Source organism: Oryx dammah, unplaced genomic scaffold (genome assembly GCF_014754425.2).
Source record: "Oryx dammah isolate SB20612 unplaced genomic scaffold, SCBI_Odam_1.1 HiC_scaffold_10, whole genome shotgun sequence".
In the NCBI taxonomy this organism is placed as follows: domain Eukaryota; kingdom Metazoa; phylum Chordata; class Mammalia; order Artiodactyla; family Bovidae; genus Oryx; species Oryx dammah.
This window is the reverse complement of record NW_024070194.1, coordinates 76,209,506-76,215,705: the sequence shown is the minus strand read 5'-3', so window position 1 is coordinate 76,215,705 and position 6,200 is coordinate 76,209,506.

The following is a 6,200-nucleotide window of genomic DNA, read 5'->3' as shown; positions in this document are numbered from 1 at the left end:
TTTGGGACTGGAATGAAAACTGACCTTTTCTAGTCCTGTGGCCACTGCTGACTTTTCCAAATTTGCTGGCATATTGAATGTGGCACTTTCACAGCATCATCTTTTAGGATGTGAAATAGCTCAAGTGGAATTCCATCACCTCCACTAGCTTTGTTCATAGTGATGCTTTCTAAGGTCCACTTGACTTCACATTCCAGGATGTCTGGCTCTAGATGAGTGATCACACCATCGTGATTATCTGGGTCATGAAGACTTTTTCTGTACAGTTCTTCTGTGTATTCTTGCCACCTCTTCTTAATATCTTCTGCTTCTGTTAGGTCCATACAATTTCTGTCCTTTATCGAGCCCATCTTTGCATGAAATGTTCCCTTGGTATCTCTAATTTTCTTGAAGAGATCTCTAGTCTTTCCCATTCTGTTGTTTTCCTCTATTTCTTTGCATGGATCACTGAGGAAGGCTTTCTCATCTCTTCTTGCTATTCTTTGGAACTCTGCATTCAGATGCTTATATCATTCCTTTTCTCCTTTGCTTTTCGCTTTTCTTCTTTTCATAGCTGTTTGTAAGGCCTCCCCAGACAGCCATTTTGCTTTTTTGCATTTCTTTTCCAAGGGGATGGTCTTGATCCCTGTCTCCTGTACAATGTCACAAACCTTAGTCCATAGTTCATCAGGCACTTTATCTATCAGATCTAGGCCCTTAAATCTATTTCTCACTTCCACAGTATAATCATAAGGGATTTGACTTAGGTCATACCTGAATGGTCTAGCAGTTTTCCTTACTTTCTTCAATTTAAGTCTGAATTTGGCAATCAGGAGTTCATGATCTGAGCCACAGTCAGCTCCTGGTCTTGTTTTTGTTGACTGTATAGAGCTTCTCCATCTTTGGCTGCAAAGAATGGAACCAATCTGATTTCGGTGTTGACCATCTGGTGATGTCCATGTGTAGAGTCTTCTCTTGTGTTGTTGGAAGAGGGTGTTTGCCATGACCAGTGCATTTTCTTGGCAAAACTCTATTAGTCTTGCCCTGCTTCATTCCGCATTCCAAGGCCAAATTTGCCTGTTACTCCAGGTGTTTTTTGACTTCCTACTTTTGCATTCCAGTCCCCTATAATGAAAAGGACATCTTTTTTGGTGTTAGTTCTAAAAGGTCTTGTAGGTCTTCATAGAACCATTCAACTTTAGCTTCTTCAGCATTACTGGTTGGGGCACAGACTTGGATTACCATGATATTGAATGGTTTGCCTTGGAGATGAACAGAGATCATTCTGTCGTTTTTGAGATTGCGTCCAAGTACTGCATTTCGGACTCTTTTGTTGACCATGATGGCTACTCCATTTCTTCTGAGGGATTCCTGCCTGCAGTAGTAGAATAATGGTCATCTGAGTTAAATTCACCAATTCCAGTCCATTTCAGTTCGCTGATTCCTAGAATGTCGACGTTCACTCTTGCCATCTCTTGTTTTACCGCTTTCAATTTGCCTTGATTCATGGACCTGACATTCCAGGTTCCTATGCAATACTGCTCTTTACAGCATTATACCTTGCTTCTATCACTAGTCACATCCACAGCTGGGTATTGTTTTTGCTTTGGCTCCATCCCTTCATTCTTTCTGGAGTTATTTCTCCACTGATCTCCAGCAGCATATTGGGCACCTACTGACCTGGGAAGTTCCTCTTTCAGTATCCTATTATTTTGCTTTTTCTTACTTTTCGTGGGGTTCTCAAGGCAAGAAAACTTTAAGGAGCATATAAACATTCAAACCAATAGCAGTAGATATTTTCAAACTCAAAACCACCACTCACTCAGACAGACCTTCACATTTATTTTAAATGGAGGTGATATGAAACAATAGCCACACTGATTGTACATATCCAAGGTACCTGATGTTTGAAAAGAATTTCACATATTTCATTATGGCAAGTTTCAAAAGTGAGAACATGTAGTACATACTGCCTGAAAGTCATTGTGTGATTACCCAAAGTTGGCAGTCGAGATTAGAAAGAAAAAAAGAGAAGCAGATTTCAACTGTGGTTTGAAATGTTTTCTTTTGTTTTTAATTTGCATTAAATATAGTTTACATTCTGTCTGCCCTCTGAGAGATAAGGATAAGAGGCTTATGGAAGATTCCTGATGGGAGAGACTGACTGTGGGGAAACTGGGCCTTGTTCTGATGGATGGGGCCATGATCAGTAAATCTTTAATCCAATTTTCTGTTGATGGGTGGGGCTCTGTTCCCTCCCTGTTGTTTGACCTGAGACCAAACTATGGAGGAGGTAATGAAGATAATGGTGGCCTCCTTCAGAAGGTCCCATGCATGCACTGCTGTGCTTAGTGCCCCCGACCTTGCAGCAGGCCACTGCCAACCCTTGCCTCCACTGGAGACTCCTGGGCACTCACGGGTAAGTCTGGCTCAGTCTCCTGTGGGGTCACTGCTCCTTTCTCTTGGGTCCTGGTGCCTACAAGGTTTTGTTTGTACCCTCCAAGAGTCTGTTTCCCCAGTCTTGTGTAAGTTCTGTAATCAAATCCCACTGGCCTCCAAAGTCAAATTCCATGGAGGTTCTCAATCCCTTTGCCAGATCCCCAGGTTGGAAAATCTGTTGTGGGTCATAGAAATTTCTTAACAGTGTGAAAATTTCTTTGGTATAATTGTTCTGCAGTATGTGGGTCGTCTGCTCAGCAGCTTTATGGTGGGGTTATTGGTGACCTTCTCCAAGAGGGCTTATACCACAGGCTGTGTGAATAATCAAATGGATCACATAGACCACAACCTTGTCTAACTCAGTGAAACTATGAGCCATGCCATGTAGGACTACCCAAGATGAACAGGTCATGCTGGAGAGTTCTGACAAAATGTGGTCCGCTTGAGAAGGAATGGCAAACCACTTCAGTATTGTTGCCTTGAGAACCCCATAAACAGTATAAAAAGGCAAAAATATATGACCCTGAAAGATGAACTCCCCAGGTTGGTAGGTGCCCAGTATGGTACCGGAGAAGAATGGAGAAATGAATCCAGAAAGAATGAAGAGATGGAGCCAAAGGATGTGACTGGTGATAGAAGTAAAGTCTGACTCTGTAAAACAAAATCTTGCATAGGAACCTGGAATGTTAGGTGCATGAATCAAGGTAAATTAGAATGGCCAAACAAGAGATGGCAAGAGTGAACATCGACATTTTAGGAATCAGCAAACTAAAATGGGTGAATTTAACTCAGATGACTATTACACCTACTACTTTGGGCAAGAATCCCTTAGAAGAAATGGACTAGCCATCATAGTCACAAAAGAGTCTGAAATGCAATACTTGGGTAATCTCAAAAACTACAGAATGATCTCAGTTCATTTCCAAGGCAAGCCATTCATTATCACAGTAATCCAAGTCTATGCCCCAACCAATAATGCTGAAGAAGCTGAAGTTGAGCGGTTCTATGATGACCTATAAGACCTTCTAGAACTAATACCAAAAAAAAGATGTCCTTTTCACCATAGGGGACTGGAATGCAAAAGTAGGACGTCAAGAGATACCTGGAGTAATAGGCAAATTTGGCCTTGGAGTACAAAACAAAGCAGGTCAAAGGCTAATAGAGTTTTGCCAAGAGAACTCACTGGTCATAGCAAGCACACTCTTCCAACAACACAAGAGAAGACTCTACACATAGACATCACCAACGGTCAACACCGAAATCAAATTGATTATATTCTTTACAGCCAAAGATGGAGAAGCTCTATACAGTCAGCAAAAACAAAACCAGGAGCTGACTGTGGCTCAGACCATAAACTCCTTATTGCCAAATTCAGACTTAAATTGAAGAAACTAACCAATAGACCATTCAGGTAGGACTTAAGTGACATAAGGGATTAGATCTAATAGACCAGAGTACCTGAAGAAATATGGACAGAGGTTCGTGACATTGTACAGGAGACAGGGATCAAGACCATCCCCAAGAAAAAGAAATGCAAAAACGCAGTTGTCTGAGGAGGCCTTACAAATAACTGAGGAAAGAAGAGAAGCTAAAGGCAAAGGGGAAAAGGAAAGATATACCCATTTGAAAGCAGAGTTCCAAAGAGTAGCAAGGACAGATAAGAACGCCTTCTTCAGTGATCAGTGCAAATAAATAGAGGAAAACAATAGAATGGGAAAGACTAGAGATCACTTCAAGAAAATTAGAGACACCAAGGGAACATTTATGCAAAGGAGGGCACAATAAAGGACAGAAACTGTATGGACCTCACAGAAGCAGAAGATATTAAGAAGAGGTGGCAAGACTACTCAGAAGAACTATACAAAAAAGATCATCATGACCCAGAAACCACAATGGTGTGATCACTCACTTAGAGCCAGACATCCAGGATGCCAAATCACGTGGGCCTTAGGAAGCATTACTACAAACAAAGCTAGCGGAGGTGATGGAATTCCAATTGAGCTATTTCAAATCTTAAAAGATGATGCTGTGAAAGTGCTGCACTCAATATGCCACAACATTTGGAAAGTTCAGAAGCAGCCACACGACTGTAAAAGGTCAGTTTTCATTACAACCCCAAATAAAGGCAATGCCAAAGAATGTTCAAACTACTGCATAATTGCATTCATCTCACACACTAGCAAAGAAATGCTCAAAATTCTCCAAGCCAGGCTTCAACAGTACATGAACCATGAACATCCAGATGTTCAAGCTGGATTTAGAAAAGGCAGAGGAACCAGAGATCAAATTGCCAACATCTGCTGGATCATCAATAAAGCAAAAGAATACCAGAAAAAAATCCACTTCTGCTTTATTGACTATTCCAAAGTCTTTGACTGTGTAGATCACAACAAACTGTGGAAAATTCTGAAAAAGATGGGAATACCAGACCAGCTTACCGGCCTCCTGAGATATCTGTATGCAGGTCAAGAAAGAGCAATTAGAACTGGACATGGAAAGACAGACTGGTTCCATATTGGAAAAGGAGTACGTCAAGGCTGTATAGTGTCACCCTGCTTATTAAACTTACATGCAGACTGCATCATGTGAAATGCCAGGCTGGATGAAGCTCCAGCTGGAATGGAGATTGCCGGGAGAAATATCAATAACTTCAGATATTCAGATGACACCACCCTTATGGAAGAAAGTGAAGAACTAAAGAGCCTCTTGGTGAAAGTGAAAGTGGAGAGTGAAAAAGCTGGCTTAAAACTCAACATTCAAAAAATGAAGATCATGGCATCTGATCCCATCACTTCATGGCTAATAGATGGGGAAACAATGGAAACAGTGACAGACTTTATTTGGGGGGGCTCCAAAATCACTGCAGATGGTGACTGCAGTCATGAAATTAGAAGATGCTTGCTCCTTGGAAGAAAAGTTATGACCAACCTACACAGCATATTAAAAAGCAGGGACATTACTTTGCCAACAAAGGTCCATCTAGTCAAAGCCATAGTTTTTCCAGTAGTCATGTATGGATGTGAGAATTGGACTATGAAGAAAGCTGAGGGCTGAAGAATTAATGCTTTTGAACTGTGGTGTTGGACAAGACTCTTGAGAGTTCCTTGGGCTGCAAGGACATGCAACCAGTCAATCCTAAAGTAAATCAGTCCTGAATATTCATTAGAAGGACTGATGCTGAAGCTCCAATACTTTGGCCACATGATCAGAAGAACTGACTCATTGGAAAATACCCTGATGCTGGGAAAGATTAAAGGCAGGAGGAGAAGGGAATGACAGAGGATCAGATGGTTCGATGGCATCACTGACTCACTGGACATGAGTTTTAGTAAGCTCTGGGTGTTGGTGATGGACAGGGAAGCCTGAAGTGATGCAGTCTATGGAGTCACAAAGAGTCAGACATGACTGAGTGACTGAACTGAACTGAACTGAAAATATAGTTGAGTTACAACATTGTCTTAGTTTAAGGTGTAGAGCAAAGAGATTCTGTTGTACATATGTATGAATAAAAATATAAATATTCTTTTCTTTACTTTCTCTCCTATTATAGGTTATTACAAGATATTGAATAGAGTTCCCTGTGCTACACTGCAGATCCCTGTTATTTATCTATTTTATATATCATCCTCATCATATAGTCGCTCAGTCTTGTCTGCTTCTGTGACCCCACGATCTGCCAGATTCTTCTGTCCATGGGATTCTCCAGGCAAGAATACTGGAATGGGTTGCCAGTTCCTTCTCAGAAGTCTGTATATGTCAGTTCCAAATTCCTAACTTGTCCC